At 50.7% G+C, this 17,856-nt stretch overlaps 1 long non-coding RNA gene across 1 annotated transcript in view; it reads left to right on the top strand.

Annotated features, from left to right (window-relative positions):
- Positions 1-17,856, top strand: part of LOC306656643 — a 56,810-nt gene that overhangs the window by 29,178 nt on the left and 9,776 nt on the right. The gene's annotated exons all lie outside the window — the stretch shown is intronic.

A 17,856-nucleotide genomic window follows, 5' to 3' on the forward strand; every position in this document is an offset into this window, starting at 1 on the left:
TTGAATCTAGAATTTCCCTCCTTGCTGAATGAAGTTCAGTTTGGAGACTCTCAGGACTGTAAGCTTCCCTAGAAACCTACCAGTCACTTTACAGGATGGGGACTGGATAGTTTTCTAAGGTTGACGTCACAAATTTCCACAGACTTGATGGTTCAAAACAGAATTTTACTCTCCTACATTCATGGAGGCCAGAAGTCCAAAATTAGGGTATTGCAGGGCTGGGCTCCCCAGAAGGCTCTAGGGGGGAGCCCCTTCCTTGCCTCTTCCAGCTTCTAGTGACCCCAGGCATTCCACTACTCATCTGTACATGGTCCCCTCCTCTCTATCTCTTATAAGGCCACTTGCCCCTGGCTTCAGAGTCCACCCAGTAATCCAGGTTGATCTCATCTGGACAGCCTTAATTACATTTTCAAGACCCCCTTTCTAAATCAGGTCACATTCCCAGGTTCTGGAGGGCTGGGGGTTAGGATGTGGACATATCTTTTTGAATTCCATCATTTAACCCACTACAGAAACCAAGTTCCAGAAAGAAACTTGCCTAGACCTGCAGGGGAAGGAAGCCTGTAAGGGAGTGAGTGTCGGGTTTTGGTGTGGGTCATGGCTTCTTGAGCTGAGACCACAGTCCCTTCAGGAGCAGCTGGGAAAAGGGGAACATCTGACCCCTTGCTTTCCTCAGGCGAGGATGCTGGGACTCCCCTCCCCCATCAGTAGTACACCAGAGTCCACAGGAGGGGTGGAAGACAGGTTTTCCCAGACAGTCGGTGCCCAGAGCCTCAGCTGCCTCTCCTCTCCACGTATGGCATTTATCGTGACTGGGAAGTCATTGGTCTTATTTCAGTCTGGGCCTCTAAGTTCTATTCCTGAATCATCTCCTTTCTTTTTCTTTTTTAAATTTGTATTAGTTGTTGATCAACCTTTATTCATTTATTTACACGTGGTGCTGAGGATTGAACCCGGTGCCTGGCACATGCTAGGCTAGCGCTCTAGCATTGAGCCCCAGCCCCAGCCCATCTCCTTTCTTTTAAGTCCTCTCCGTGGGCTTCCAGGTTCCTGCCCCTCCTCCTTGGGGCTTCTGCAGGGCTCACAGAGTGACACTCACTTGCCTCACTCCTGACCGCCCTGCTTCAGCCTGCTCCCTCCTCCTGGCGGCCTCAGCTGCCCCCACGACATCAGCAGCAGCCTGACTTCTGCCCCCGAAACTGCTTTTGCCATTGTCACCCTGACCGTCTCACCCACAAATCCAACGGCCACTTCCCTATCCCAAATTCCTCATTGCCTGTGACGCTGCTAGTTGCTCAAAAGGCGCCCCTACTCCTTGTCTCCAAAGGTTCCTTGCCTGTTTCCTTCCTTCTGTCTTTAGGAAGTTTTAAAAATGAGGGAGCCCTGCGATGTCCGGGCAGCACGTGCCCCCTGCCCATCTCCACGGGGTTCCCTTTTCTTCCTCTCCAGTCTTCAGATTGCACTCCCAGATGATTGTCCCTTTCTCTCCTCCCTCCAGCCTGAGCTTTGGCCCCATAAGCTGGCAACTCATATTCTCCCTACTAAAGACCAAGCCTCTGCCTCTGCCCACCAATCTCCCTGGTTAAGTCCCCATTCTTGTTAATCTTGCATTTTCTCCCCATGACCTCCCCAAGAGTCAGCACCTTCGATTCCCTGGGTCCTCTCATCGGAGCCCTGTTAATCCATTTCCACACCATCCCCTGCTTCTCAGCTCCCCACGATCTCTGGTGCCCATAATCTCCATTCCAACGTGGTTCAGTGTCCACAACCTGTAGCCTGGATTATTACAGTAGCTACTTAACTAGTTAATGGGTATTTGATTTTTCTCTGATTCCCTCATATATGTTTTCTTCTGAATGGGTCCCCTGATTTTGCTGAATGCATTTGGGGTCCTGTGTGATTTGACCTCTTGTGCAGCCTCATCCCCTTTACTTCATTTTACACACGGTGTGTTCTACACTGGAAGGCTCTTCCTTCCCCAGCTATCCAGCTGCCCTCTCTCCTCCTCCTTCCTTTCTTCCTTTCTTTTTCTTTTTCTTTTTTTTTTTTTTTTTAAACCAGAGATTGAACAACTCAGGGGCACGTAAACACTGAGCCACATTCCCAGCCTCTTTTTTGTATCTTATTTAGAGACAGGGTCTTACTGAGCTGCTTAGGGCCTTGCTAAATTGCTGAGGCTGGCTTTGAACTCTCAGATCCTCCTGCCTCAGCCTCCTGAGCCAATAGGATTACCGGTGTGCACCACTCAGCTCAGCACCAAAGCCCATTTAAAATGCCATTTCTTCCATGGAGACTTCTTTGATTTCCCCCTTGGATGTGTGATCCATGTCACTTTTTTTTTTTTTTTTTTTTTTTTTTGGGGGGGGTGCTGGGGATCTAGCCCAGGACCTTGTGCTTACAAGGCAAGCACTCTACCGACTGAGCTATCTCCCCAGCCCCTCCTTGTCACTTTTTGACCCTCTTTGCTCTTTTATGTCTGGTGGGAGGAACAGTGGAGTGTGGAGGGAGATCGTGGGCTTTGGGTCAAACGCTCCCATTTCCTTTCCCTGTGGAGACCTTGGGTCAGTGAACTCTTGGGAGAACCTTCTGACCTAAGCTTTCTTTTCATGGTCTTGTCCTTGACTACAACTGAAAGTCACCGACATGGAACACCATTTCTGAATCCCTCTTGCAATTGTAAAAATTTCCTGAAAATCAGCCAGGATGGCAAATTTGAGGCCAACCTTAGCAACTTAGTGAGGCCCCAAGCAACTTAGTGAGACCCTGTCTCAAAATAAAAAATAAAATGGACTGAGGATGTAGTTCAGTGGTGGAGAACTTTTGTGAAGCCCTAATTTCCATTCCATGTACCACAGAAGAAAAATAAAAAACAAAACCTTCCCAGGAAGACATTGTCTAATGTGACAATTGTCCCTATATGATGTTTACATTTTCCTTAAGATAAAAAGCTAGGTTATCAATTACAAGGTATAATTATTTGTTATTTTTTTCTTGCTCCCCTCTTGTATCTCTTGCTTCACTTTTCCTAGGTCCTTCATCAGTGTCCTGTACACAGCAGGCAGTTAATGAATGCTTGCCCAATGCGGCGTCCTTCTTTATTTAAGCTCTGTAAGCACGAACTCAGGGGCATTTACCACTGAGCCACATCCCCAGCCCTTTTTTACTTTTTAATTTTGAGACAAGTTCTCACTAATTTGCTGAACCTGGTCTCCATCTTTTGGTCCTCCTTTCTCAGCCTCCTGAGTCATTGGGATTATTGGCAGGCCCCACAGCCAGTCAGAGAGCACATTTTAAAAAGCTGATTTAAAGGACTACATAGCAGCATGGGAGTGGCCCATGACCAGGATGCAGTTCCAGAGCTTGTCCACTAGATGCTGCTGTCTGCCAGCATCAGAGGAGGACATGGGGTCTGCAGAAGAGTGGGCGGAGGAGACATTAATTCTCCCAAGCAATTGAGTGCCTTCCAGGCTGGTCCCTGTGCTAGGGCCTGAGCAGCAGTGATGACATGGTCTCTTCACACAAGGAACTTAAAGCAGGTCACGTGTTTCGTATGCATTATTTTACTTTCATAAGGATAAAGAGGTATTCATATCTGTTTAACAGATGAAGAAATGGGACTCAGAGGCTCATTGAGTTCCTCTAATAATTTTTATCATAGCAAAATTTTGAGTGGCCCTTACTCGGAGTGAACTGTATCCCCAGCCCCTTCTTCTTTTTTTTTTTTTTTTTTGATGGACCAATACCTTTATTTAATTTATTTATTTATATGTGGTGCTGAGGATGGTACCCAGTGCCTCATACACGCTAGGCAATGACACTACCACTGAGCCACAGCCTGGCTTTTTTTTTTTTTTTTTTTTTTTTTTTGCAGTGCTGGGGATTGAACCCAGGGTCTTGTGCTTCACTCTACCAACTGAGCTACATCTGCAACCCCTCGTTTTTGACCTTCATAGAAAGGGAAGGTCATTTGGGGTCCGGCTCAACATTATGAGGGTGAGACTCGTCCATGCTACTCTGTGGAACGGGACTTCACTGTATGAATAGCCTGTGGCTTCTATGTCCTCCTGCTGATGGATATTGGAGTTGTCTTCATTTTTTGGCTTTTTGTAGGAAGCTATGGGGCGCAGTTTTAAAGGAATTGGAAAACACAGTGAAGGGAAGCGCAGGAGCCACATTTCTCAAGCATTGACTGTCTGTGGCAAAGGGCTAAGTACTGGAGGTGACAGAGACTCAGCCCTTTTATTTGTCTTGCAGGCGCTCCCTGCCCAGTCGGGAAGGAGGCAAGTGAGCCAAGGGTCGTGGTGCAGCCTGACAAGTGTGGACATGGAGATGGCTGAGGCTGGGGGCACAATGGAGCACATGGGAAGAACACGGGGATGGGGTCAGGGAAGACTTCCTGGAGGAGAGATCTGAGTTCAGTCTTGGAGGATATGTAAGAATTCATGGAGGGAAGAAAGCCCAGAAGGTGCTGAAGGCAGAGCATGAAGCTGGCAGAGCATGTGCAGAGTTCCTGAGGTTTTCTTTAGGGAGTGAAACTTTAGAATTGGAGGAGAGATGAAATATACAGGGGTCTGATCACAAAAGGTCTTGTGCAACAGGGTAAAGACCTGAGCACCTGAGGGATGACCCAATCAGATTCTACACTTACTCTTTGTTCAGTAAGTAGGTATTAATTGAGCTCCTACCCTGTAATGAACATTATGGCAGGCACTGGGAGAACATGGTGAGCAAAACAGGAAGAGTCCTGGTCCTCTTGCAGTGGCAGATGGCTGGGCAGAGTCTAATCAACAATCCTGAGCTGTAACAGTGCTGTGAAGGAGGCAGATGTGAGAGGCTGGGGGCTTCGCCAGAGGCATCCGCTGTAGCGAGGGACAGCAGGACATTTCTCTAGGCAAGTGATACTTGCTTGAGATGAGCTTGGAAGGATGACTAGGAGTTTACAAGAGAGGGAAGAATGTTCCAGGCAGAAGGAACAGTAAGGGTAAGGCGGTGAGTATGGGACACCTGAGGGATGCCTCCTTAGCTGGAGCCTGGTGTGGGGATGGAGAGGCTGAGCAGGGGCAGGGACACGTCTGGCAGGGCTTGGGGGCCAAGGCAAGGATTGGGACTTGTTCTGAGAGCTCTGGGATGCAGGGCTTGGACAAGCAGATTTGCTCTTGGAAGGGATTCTTGTGGCATCCGCATGAGTACAGGGACAAAAGCAGATGTGGGGAGATAGAATAGGAGGCCACCATTGTGGTCCAGGCAAGAGGTGGTGGTGGCCTAGGCTTGGGGGACAGGAGCAGGTATGGAGTGGAGTGCACACAGGTACAATTGTTCAGGTATGGGGAGGATGACATGTGGGGGTGAGGGCAGGGGAGGGGACAGGAGTAAGTCTCAGCCTCTGGCTTTAGTTTTGGGGTTGACAATGATAGAGACAGGAAAGGGGAGTTCATCCTAAACGCAGATCTGGGTGTATAGAATCTGAGGTGCCTATGAGGCATCCAAGTGAAAAATGTCAAGTCAATATTTGGATCTGATGTTCAGAGAAGAGGTAAAGGCTGGAGGTATTCTTGTGGGGTCTCCTGGGTGTGTGTGGGAATGAATGCTGGGGTGTCCATGTGGTGGTCCAGGGAAAGGGTGGGAAGGGGCCAGGCGTGGAGGCACATGCCTGTAACCCCTGCTACTCAGGAAGCTGAGGTAGGGGGATCTCAAACTCAAGGCCAGCCTGGGCAAGTTAGTGAGACCCTGTCTCCAAATGAAAAATAAAAAGGGTTGGGGAGGTCGCTGAGTGGTGAGCATCTCTGGGCTCCATCCCCTGTACTGAAATAAAAAGTAAAAAATCAAAAAAGGTGGCGGGGGAGGGACAAAAAGAAAAACTGAGAAAGAAAAAGAGGAAGGCTCAGGATGGGCCTGGTGAGCACCTGTGTGTCATGTAGCACACTATGGCACATGGGGGGGGGGGGCAGGAAGACTGGTTTGGAGGCTGTGAGGACCCATGAGGGATCAGCAGGGGAAGCAGAGGACAGCTTCACTGGAAGGTCTTTATAAAGCAGAATCACAGACCCAGCACGGAGGGGCACGCCTGCAATCCCAGCAGCTCAGGAGGCTGAGGCAGGAGAACTCAGTGAGACCCTGTCTCTGATAAAATACAAAATAGGGCTGGGGATGTGGCTCAGTGGTTGAGTGCCCCTGAGTTCAATCCACAGTACCCCCTGCCCCCTCAAAAAAAAAAAAGCAGAATCAATTACAACCTTGGGTGGCCGATTAGTAGAGTGGAGACTGACTGGAATCTCATACTCTGGCCCTGATGCTGGGTTGGTCTGCTGCTCAAGAGGGAATCAGGGCTGGAGTCACCAGTACAGGACTGGACAAGAGTGACCAGGAAAGGAAAGAGCTGCTGCCTGGTTGGGGAGGCCTGATCACCAGCACCTCCAAAAGAAAGAAAGAGAGAGAGAGAGCATGAGGGGGAGAGAGAGAGAGAGAGAGAGAGAGAGAGAGAGAGAGAGAGAGAGAGAGAGAGAGAGAGAGAGAGAGGATGGAAGGAAGGAAGGAAGGAAGGAAGGAAGGAAGGAAGGAAGGAAGGAAGGAAGGAAGGAAGGAAGAAAGGGAGGGAGGGAGGGAAGGAAGGAGAGAAAGACAGACAGGCCAGGGAAGACGTGTAGAGTGAGAAGGTCAAGCTCAGAACCTTGAGGGATATTAATGAAGGTCTGGGAGGTGGAGGGGATGCCATGGGAGCTCTGGTGATCACGGCTGGTTGTCCACCAACATCTGTGCTCCCACCTGGCTTCCCAGGTAGACTCATTTTCCAGCTGCTCAAAGGTCAGGTATGACCACCGAACTTCATTCTCGCCATATGAGCCCCTGGCTTGGAGACCCTGGATGCGACCTCTCTATTGCCCTTTTCCTTTCCTGCTGCCAGGACCCCAGTAGGGCAGACACCCAATTTTGGCAGTTCCCTAGGAGGCAGGCAGCATAGCCACAGCATGGAAGGAACTTGGGTCTCAGTCTAACTGTGAGAGCAAAGTTCCTTGCTGACCTGGCACCTGAGAAAGAAAAACTTGACATTCTTTAAGCCACTGTCTTTTTTTTTTTTTTAATCTCTTTGTTACAGTTCAGCCCAACAGATCCAACTTAGCCTAACGAAGTTAATTCAGTTTGGCATAACCCAACCACACAGCTAATTAGTCTAACTAATACAAAATGACTAGTGGGACTGGAGAGGTAGCTCAGTGACAAAGCATGTGCTTAGCATGAGCGAGACCCTAAGTTTAATCCCCAGTACCAATAAATAAATAAATAAAATAAAATAAAATAAAGTAAAATAAAAATTGGTTTCATGCAATAGAAAATTATAACTTAATATAATAAGAAATTAGCCTAAAACAATGTAACTCATCCTAACTAATTTAAGAGCCAGGGAGGGCTCGGGCGTAGCTCAGTGGTACAGGGCTGGCCTAGCATTGGTGCCAGGCCCTACGTTCCATCCCCAGTACCCCCCCAAAAAAATAAGCCATGGAAGGAGTGCATTAAGAAGGGGAAAGTGGGGGACGGTGCCCAATGTTGTACAAAGATCAGATAAAAAGGGAGGAGGAAGGTCCACTTGCCTTCACAAGTAGGAGGTGACTACAGAGACCCTCCAGGGAAGTTGGGAGATGAGACAGGAGGAAAAGAAGTGGACCCGGCAAATGCAGGTATCAATTTTGTGGGACTTGGAGGAGGAAGGACAGCGAGGAGGAAGAATCTAGAAAGGGGCTCAGAACCCAGTGTGAATGCAGTGAGTTAGAAGAGGGTGAAGGGATGAGGCAACTGGAAAGAGGCTCAAGGGGGCTGAGACCTGGAGCTCCAGGGGACAGGGCAGGACAGACGCATGCTCCCAGGCACACATGCACACACATGCACACACATGCACACATGCACAGGAGAGAAGCGCGGGTGAGCCTGGAAACAGGCAAGCTGGCAGCTGTGGCGGGTGAGGGGAGGCCCTCCTAGACAGCTTCTCCTCTCTGAGAAGTGGGAGACTAGGTGGGCCCTGAGCGGGAAGGGCCTCCCTCTGGAGTTTGCAGAGAGGGGGGACCTAGTAACAATATGGAGATGGCTGGAAGCAGAGAACGGGAGGCACCAAACTTTCTGGCTGGGGTGTGAGTAGGTTTTTCCAGTGGGCTCAACTGCTGTCCAGGAACGCAGCAGGCAGGCAGGCCTTGGCCAGGCCGGGCGAGTCTCCCCTGTTCAGGCAGAGAAGGTCAAGGGCCTTGAGGGAGAGGAAGGATGTTGAAGTGGTGAATAGATCTAGGGGTCTCGTTTGGAAGGGAAGGAAGCTGAAGCCAGGGCTGGGGGTTGGTGGGTGCAGCCAGGAGAGGAAGAGGGTGTGGAGGGTGTGGAGGGGAGTGGGGGGGCACAGAGCAGCATGGGCAAAGGGGGCAGAGGCCTGGGAAGGGGGAAGGCTGCTCAGAGAGGCTGCCTACCTTGGAGCTGGGGACCCAAGGCTAGCAAGATGATGGCAGAACTTGGCTTAGAGAGATGTTCTGGGAGTCAAGAGCCAGAGTCTTTGAAATCTGAAGGATGTGGGGAGGAAGACCTGGCACGAGCAGGGCAGGGGGTGACCTGTGCCTCCAGGGTGGCTTAACCCCTCCCTTGCCCCATCCTCTCTTCCCTAGGTCCCTGTTTCGCCCCAAGGCTAAACCACTTCCTACCGAACAGGTCAGACTTTTGGCAGGCAGAGTGGGAGAGTCACCCCAGAGGCAGGAGCAAGTGGAATAAATAAGGGTCTCTTACATTTATGGAGAAAGCTCTGCCACGTACAAAGGGCTTCCATATTCCTACCTGTGAAATCAAGTAGGTATTTGTTTTTTGGTTTTTTTTTTGGCGGTGCTGGGGATGGAACCCAGGGCCTCATGCTTGCAAGGCAAGCACTCTACCAACTGAGCTACATCCCCAGCCCCTAGGTATTTGTTTTAATGGAGGAAAAGCCAGAGAGATCAAGCAGTATCTTCAAGGTCCCTCAGTATCCCTTACCCCACCTCCTGTCATCTCCACGGACCCTTACATTTGCTTCTATGAAACAGAAGGGAAGTGTCCCCTTACCCTTGGCCTCATGGAAGTACAGAGACCCATTACCAGGAAATAAGATCCATGCAGTTCTAAAAGGAACGGGGTGGACAGAGTGGGGGAAGGCTGGGGTCCACTCCTGCGTTTGGAGGATCCCTGATCCCGTGCCCACAGCAGTGTGGCAGTAAGGCCTTATTTGGTGTTTTGGTCGTCTGGAGGATGGGGACCTGGGGGCAGGAGTTGGAGAGGGTGTGGGGAGGCCCTGAGGGAGTTTTGTCTGTGGCTTATGAGACCCCGAGTGTCTGTTCACGTGTGTCTAGAAGGTCCTGTGGACAGGGGGTCCTGTGTGCGTCCCTGGGCATGTTCGTGAGCTGGGAAGGTGTCTCTGGATACACGTGTGTGAGTCTGAAAGTGTTTAGGAAAGTGTGTGGTACCTGCTTACATCCATCTATCCATGTGCACCGACTGTGTGTCTCCTGGCTCTGTGTCTTGGCATGTGTAAGGATGTGTCCCCTCTTCAGCATCGAGAGAGAAACGAGGTCAGCATGGAGATGTACAGGTGCCAATGGAGTTAGGGATCGATCCTCCAGCAGTCACAGGCTAGGAAGATGGCGTGGTGGGGGAAGAGGGGGGACAGGGAACTGTACCCTTGGACCTGCGAGTCCCTAGCCTCTTCCTGACACCTGTCCTGAGTGAAGGGGGATCACATAAGGAGGTCAGAGTAGGCGGGGACCTTATTACACAGGGACCAGAACTGTAGGGTGTGGGAGGCAGGCAGAGAGAGGAAGACACTGGGGTCCTGGCCTGGGGTCAGGGGGTGGGGGACCAGCTGCTGCATGGAACAGCTAACTGAGGCTTTGGTCACAGGGTCATACACATACCAAAAAAAACCTCACTTCTTTAGAAAAAAAGGCTGAGGTGCCTTCTGCCTGGTGCCACTTGACCTGCTGGCGAAAGACTCCATAGCTACGCCCTTCCTTCACCTGCTCCTGGGCATAGGGAGTTGCTGAAGGCAGATGCTGAGCAAGGACAAGGACTGAGGGTCATCTGATGAGATGGGCAAGGGAGATGAGATTTAGTTCAGACAAAGACATGGGTACCTTTCTCCAGTTGCTGGGAAGTGGTGGGGTGACTTTGCTATGGACCAAGACAACCTGCCCTGCCCTGTCCTTTCCCCCACAGGGCAGGAGTACCCTGCCATGGAAAGGGCCTCTTACCCCTGAGAACGAGAGTCTTCCAGCCAGGGAGCTGCCTGTTAAGTCTGCTTCCTCAGAGTTGGAGACTGGGGTCCATAAGCCCTCACTCCATCACTCCGGCGGCCCTGCGTATAACGGGAACAGGGAGTCTGTATGCCAAGCCCGGGTGGGGCAGCGGGTCCTCCCCATCGCCAAGCCTCCTGGGGGAGTGCGTTCCCGTGCCAGGGCCCAGTGCCACCTGCCTCCAGCTTCCCACTTCCTCCTCCATCTGAGCTGCCTGCTGCAGCGGCAGCAGCACCTTCTCTCTCAGCACTTTCCAACCCAGGGCCCAGCCAAGTAGCACCCAGCCCACGGCAGCAGGCTGGCTCACAGCAGCAAGAGCTGGCACCGTCCTCGGCACCCGCTCCGCCCCTCTGCAGCCTCCTCCCGCCCCTCCTCTCCTGTTTCTGAGTTCTGGGACTTCCATGGAGAGCACCCTTGCCCCACCGTGTCTGGGCCCACCCACACCACAGGGCTTCTGTCTCTCAGGGGCTCTGTGTCAGTTGCCTTGTCGGTTGCATCCCTGGTGGGCCCTGCGTCACTCTGGGCCAATGTGGGCATCACCTTAGTCAGTCCTTTGCGGGTTCTGATCAGTTCAGACCCCCCAGGGTGATCACTGTGGGCCCAATTCACTCCAGGCCAGAGGGATCTCCTCTTCAATCTCATCCCCGTGGGCTCCATGTCGCTCCAGGCCCTGTGAGTTCTGTCCTCGTGGGGGCCGCTGTGGGCTCCCAGACACTCTTGCCTGAGGCTTTCAGACCCTTTTGGGCCTACACAGGTGCCACGGTGTCCTCAGTCCCTGACACACTGGATGCAGTGAACGGATACCACCCTCCTCAGCCCTCTGGGGCCCTCTTCTTAGGATGGCCTTTTGGCTCAGAGTCTGAATGGCTCACAAGTTCCCTGGAGATTCCCACTCATATTCAAGATTAGGAAGCATTATTTTGATCGAGGTGGGAACCTTATTGACCCAACTTATCTCGATGCCCTTTTTTTTTTTTTTTTTTTTTGGTCCTGGGGATTGAACCCAGGGGCCCTTAACCACTGAGCCACATCCCCAGTCCCCACCTTTTTCATGTGTGGTGCTGAGGATTGAACCCAGGGCCTTGTAGCACGTGAGGTACACGCTGTACCAACTGAGCTACACCCCCAGCCCATCCCCAGCCCTTTTTATTTTCAGGCTGGTCTTGAACTCTCCATCCTCCTGCCTCAGTCTCTGAGTCACTGGGATTACAGGTGTGAGCCACTGTGCCCCGGCCATCTTGGTGCCATATTAAAGAGGCCCCTGGGCCCCACATGAGTTGAGTTGTGCTCCTTGTGACCCCAGGTCTCTGCCCCTTCTCTCTTCTCTCTGTTTCTCCATGCCTGTAACTAACTTCCTTTCCAAAACCATGTGCCCATTCCCCTGCCCTGAGTCTCTGGCCCCCTCCATGCAGAATGTGAGCACAAAGGGCTTTTGTCATGGCCCACTCTGAGCCAGGCTTAGGGGCTCCTCCTGACCCCCCTCCCCTCTCCCTGCCTCCTGCCTGCCGACCTCAGGCCACCCCAGCTGGAGGCTGCTGCGGTAGTTTTCCATCCGGCTGTTCTCTGCCTTCCATGTTGCACAGATAGATTCAAAGTCTCTGTCTATATATACCTCTCCCCCACCCCCGGGCGGCGTGCATCTCCTTTGCCAGGCTGTGGTCGTGCAGTCTGTCGCTCGTTGAGGCACTGTCTCAGATTTGCATGTTTAATATTTTATCCAGGAAGCGCTTCTGGCTGGAGCTCTGGGAGGTGGTGTGAAGCCGACAGAATGTCAGGCTCACGGGTGCTGCCGGTGGGACGAACGTCTGGGGGCTAGAGAACGGTGACGCCAGTTCCTGGCTACTTGTCTGGGCTTCAGCATCGGGTGGGGTGGCAGGGACAGCATAGGGGAGGACGTAAAGGAGAGCCGCTCCCTCGGGCTGCACATAGACCATCCCTTCCAGCAATCAGCAGGTTGAGCCCTGATTTGTATTTGCTCTGGGTTCTCATGACTCTACCCAGGTCTTCACTGTCTGGGGAATTTCCAGTGGGACAGAGCCCTTGGTTCCGTGGGGAAATGGTGAGAAACTCGTCCTTTTATCAGTCACCCCTGACTTGGGGCACACTGTGGAGGAGAACAGAATGGGCCTGGCTGTGTGACCTTGGGGCGTCATTGGGCTCTCTGGGTTCTTGTGGATGGCAAGAGAAGACCATTAGCACCTCGCCTCCCTCCATGGAGTGTTGGAGATGGGAGTCAGTGGCTTGCCCCTGAGAATTGTAGAGAATTGTAGATGATCCCTTCTGTTTCCAGATCTTCGTGAAGGACTTAGAGGGTCGGAGGGGAAAGGAGGAGAAAGACGAGGCCTGGGCCCCGGGCAGATGGAAAAATCTAAAGATGGAATGGGGGGTGGGGAGCAGACAGACACAGGCCTTTCATTCTGACCCTTGCCAGGCATGAAATGCCTGATTGTGCCTGTGTCCAGAAGGTTCAGTGGTCAAAGGGAGAAGGGAGAGCCTGCTCCATCCCCAGGCCCCTGGGGAACAAGATCCCCACACATCCTGCTGCTGTCTGGCAAGTCTCAGATAGAAAGGGTTCTCAGATTCAGTTGGGTGAGGCATGGCCCCAGGTCCTGCTCCACCCCACTTGCGAATTTCAGGGTCTGGAGGTTTATCTGTGCAGGATTTCTGGGCTCAGCTCTGGTGAGCAGAGAGGAAGGAGGTATGGGAGGAGGGTAAATGGGATTCTCCCTCAGCCTGCATCAGGAACACCCTCCCACCCCAGAGAGTTCCATATCTGCTTCCAACTGTCCCTCTCCCATGTGCCAAAGTTCTTCCTGGTGTCTAGCCTCAGCTCTTTCAGTTCTTGACTCCATGTTCTGCTATGGGGCAGTGATTGGTTATTGGTAGGAATCCTCATGTCCTAGGCACTGTGGTCTCATGTGGAAGCCTGGAGGTCTGGTCTCCCATCCATTCCCTGTACACATAGAGTACATCGTTTCAGTGTACAGTGGGGACCTCTTGAAGGCATTCTCAGCATTTACCAGTGAAAAGGAGCTGAGAAGGAAGCCGAAAAGGCCTCCAAACAGCCACCACAGAGCCACCGAGCTGTGCACCCAAGCACAGACACTTCACATGTGGGGACTCCCCTGCTCATGACTTCCCCATGTAGATCAGAGGTTTGCAACCACCCTTTGGGACTTTTTGGCCACTTGGGACTTTTTGCCCAAAGAACATCATGCAGAAGCACCAAGAAATAGAGCCAACCCGTAGAGCGACATGGCTCCTTGAAGTTCAGTCCATAGGTCACTGAGTAGGTTGATTTACCCAAAGGCCCAGAGCCTTAGATTTTTGAGCAGAGGTTTTTAACTGGGGTGATTTTGTGCCTTCTTCCATATTTGGCACTTTGTTTGGGTGCTGGATATGGAACCCAGGGTCTCACAATGCTAGGCAAGTGCTCTACCACTGAGCTGCACCCCAGTCCCTGGGGACATTTTGTTGTTGTTGCTTATTTGTCACAAGTCAGGACTTGCTCCTGGCATCTGTCTAATGGGTGGCACCCAGGGATATTGTTGAACATCCTCCAAAGCACAGGAAAAACCCTACAAACAAAGAATTGCCTATGCAAAATATCCATAGTGCTGAGGTTGAGAAAGCCTGGTCCAGATTCTAGAAGGTACTGGAATTTTTACTGTACCTATTCATTTCTCCCACTAGAGGGTATGTTCCTAGAAGCTAGAAATAATGATTCTCCTTCTTGTCCGCTGCATCTACTTCAACCTCTCACACTGAGTAGGTGCTTTACAGGCAATTGCCAGATGAAGGTGTGAACAAATGACTCACTTCAACATGGTGGGCAGCACTTCCCTTCCTATCCAGAGTGGGGCTGGTCTTGCAGGAGGCACATTGTGGCTTCTCCTGTTAGCAGATCTTGCAAGGGGTCTTGACCCAGCCACCCTGGAAGAAAGCTGGGGAGGGCTCACTCAACGTGCCTGAGCTGTTGACTCAAATATAACAGATGCTCATTCCCAAGGTAATTTGCATCTCATTTGCATGCTGCTTTAAGTATAATTTGCATACTGCTCCTTTAAAGTCAAAAGACAGATTTGTAGGCCCCTCTCTTGTTTTTCCCATTTCTGCAGAGACCTTTGTCTGTCCCTACCCCTATTTCTTTGCTTGCCTTCTGGGGAACCCCTGCCCACTGAGCCCATATTTGCTTAGGATCCCTGGGGTCTGGCACAAAAAGCTTAGGAAACCCCATGGAGGTGAGACACAACAATCAGGCAGGCTCCTTGAACTCCACCTGCCCCTGGTGGTGGAGATTGTGGCCTTTGGCCTTAACCCAGCCTCACCCAGTCTTCAAGCTGTATGATCGTGGGCAAGTGATTTAACCTCTCTGCCCCTTGGTCTGTGAAGTGGGAACAATGACATTTACTTCATGGAGTTACTGCGATGATTCAACAAGAAAGTTAAAGTGCCAGGCATTTGATAGGGACTCAAGGAACGGGAACCGTTGTGCTTATTATTAGCCCTGGTGTTTTGGAAGTCACTGTCACCAAGGAGGAATTGCTTCTCTGAACTCCCTGCTCTGCTGCGAGTACCCCAGTGGATGGCACTTTCCTTCTGGAACACTCTTCTGCCCACTCTGAACCACTGTGGACTGGAAACACATCTCCCACTCACGCTGCTATTCCTTCTCCGTGGTCCTCCCTCTCAACTTTGGAAGGCCCTGGGGTCCCTCATCTTTTCTCCCTGGGTGTTCATAGCTTTCAACACTAGGCACAGGCCAGGGACTCCCACATATTTCAGCCTGGAGATTTATAGCTGACAACTATTTGACATCTCCTCTTGGATGTCTAAAGGGCACTGCAAAATCAACACGGTCATTATAGTATGGTGAGTCTCTTCTAGACCTTTCCTCGGCCAGCCTTCCTTGCTTCAGTAAATGCTGTGGTCATTTACCTAGTTGCTCAAGCCCAAAACTCCAGGATAAGTCTCCCTTCTTTTCTTTTCTTTTAAACAGAATTTTTTTTTTTTTTTTACTTTATTTATTTTTATGTGGTGCTGAGGATTGAACCCAGTGCCTCACACATGCTAGGCAAGCACTCTACCACTGAGCCACAACCCAGCCCTCCCTTATTTTCTGTGAGTTATTTATTGCTGTGAAACCTCTACACTTAGTGGTTTCAAGTAATACATATGGAACTGGGGCTGCACCTCAGTGGCAGAGGGCTTGGGTAGCATGTGCAAGACCCCAGATTCCATCCTCACACCACTAAACAAACAAACATTTATTATCTCACTTAATAGTGGTCTGGATCTAGAAGCAACTTAGCTGGGCTCGGGTCCCTCATGGGGCTGCAGACAGGATTTCAGCTGGGGTGCAGTCATTTAATAGCTTGACCAGCTGGAGGACCTGTTTCCCAGCGGGCCATTCACACACCTGTTAGTGTTGGTGATTGGTAGAAGCCTCAATTAATTCTTTGCTGTGTGAACATCTTCACAGAGCTGTTTGAGGGTCTTTATAACAAGGCAGCTGGTTTCTTGCAGTGTGAGCAAGTGAGAGAAGCAGAGGAGCCCCAAAACCTTTTCTGATCTTGTCTCGGAAGTCATACATGTCACTTCTACTACTTTCTGGTATATTGGTTTTTTGGTTGGTTGGTTTGTTTTTGCTTTTGGTACCCAGCATTGAACCCACGGGCACATAACCACTGAGCCACATCCCCAGCCTTTTTATTTTTTAATTTTGAGACAGGGTCTTGCTAAGTTGCTAAGGCTGGCCTCGAACTTGCCATCCTCCTGCCTCAGCCTCTGTTCACCACTATGCCTGGCTAGTATATTGTATTCTTTAGAAATTAGTCACTAAATTGGGCACAGTGGTGCATCCCTGGTGAATCATGAGTCAGGAAGCTTGCAAGTTTGAAGCTAGCTTCAGCAACTCAGCTAGACCCTGTCCCAAAATAAAATATGAAAAAGGACTGGATTATCATTCGGTGGTAGAGTGCCCCTGAATTCAATCCCCAATACGAAAGAAAAATGCCAGGTGAGGTGGGGTATGCCTGCAATCCCAGCAACTCAGGAGGCTGAGGCAGGAGGATTGCAAGTTCAAAGCCAGCCTCAGCAACTCAGCAAGCCCTAAGCAACTCAGTGAGACCCTGTCTCTAAATAAAATATAAAAATAAGGCTGGGGGTGTAGTCCAGTGATTAAGCACCCCTGGGTTCAATCTCCAGTATCAATAAAAGAAAAGAAGAAAAATAAAAAGAAAGAGAGAAAGAGAGGACTAAGTCCAGCCGACATTCAAGAGGAAAATTAAGCTCCATTTCTTAAAGGGAGGAATATCAAGGAATCTGTGGACACATTTGAAATCACCCCTTTCTGTTCAATCCATCTGCAAGTTTTGTGGGCTCCACTGCCTAACAGTGTTTGCAACTACTCTCCTGTCTCCACTGCTTCTGTACTCATCCGAGTCTCCCTAATCACTGGCCCCTGCTCTGGTGGTGGCCTCCTGAATGACTTTCTTGCTTCTGTTCTTGCCCCTTTACAATCTGTTCTCCACAAAACAGCAGAATGGTCTTTGGACAGTGTGACTGATGTAGGGTCTTCTGCTTCCTGATGAGGAATTGCACAGCCGTTATTCCACTTCCTTTTAAGATCCCACTAAAACGGTAGTCAAGAAGAAGGCAGGCATAAATCCACAAAGAAATGATATCTCAGCAGATAAAGAATTTCAGCTCTGTTCTGGAAGGTTGGAAGTGGATCAAAGAAGAGTCATAGACCTAGCAACTAGGACAGAGGAAGTCAGAGAATAAAGAGGGGGGAAAGGATTTGGCAACCAAATGGTCAGCAGGGCCAAGGTGAGGCTCAGGGAGGAAAAACAGGTGACCCCTCCACCACTGACCTGCATAGAGAGGCAGAAAGAAGGGTCCTGTCTCCAGGCAAAAGACCAGAGGCTTCTTACCTGGAGAACTGAAAGGCTCAAAGAAAAATTCCACATGCTAACGTTTGGAAAGCTCCCAGTGAAGCAGTCGGCTCTTTGCCCAGTCACTAAAGAGCAAAATCCACCAGTTAAATGTCTCGCTTGTACCTACCAAACTTCCAGTCTGCTTTTTAGTGCTTTTCCATTAAATACAAATGGTCAACCAAAGATCACCTGACAGATGAAGAAAACACCTGTGTTAGTTCGAGTCCTCTGGTGGTATAGCTTGGATGAGTGTCCCCCAGAGGCTCACGGATTAACGGCTCAGTCACTCAGCCCGTGGCACAATGGAAGGTGATGGAACCTTTAAGACGTGCAGCCTTGTGGATGGAAATTAGGTCATTGAGGAGTGTCCTTGAAGAGGATATAGGATCCTCATCCTTCCTTTCTCTATCTTTGCTTCCCGGTAACCATAAAGTGAGCAGGCCTCCTCTGCCATGTACTCTGGCCATGATGTATTATCTTGCCACAGGTTCAAGGTGATGGCGCCTGGCAACATAGACTAAAACTGCTGTGATCCAGGATGATGTATAGAAAGGGGAGCGAGAGGAAGGAGGGCTGGGGAGGAGGACCCCCAGGTGGAGGCGAAGTTCTGGGAATCCCAGGTTGCACCTCAG

The sequence above is a fragment of the Sciurus vulgaris genome (genome assembly GCF_902686455.1).
Source record: "Sciurus vulgaris genome assembly, chromosome: 3".
Taxonomy (NCBI): Eukaryota; Metazoa; Chordata; class Mammalia; order Rodentia; family Sciuridae; genus Sciurus; species Sciurus vulgaris.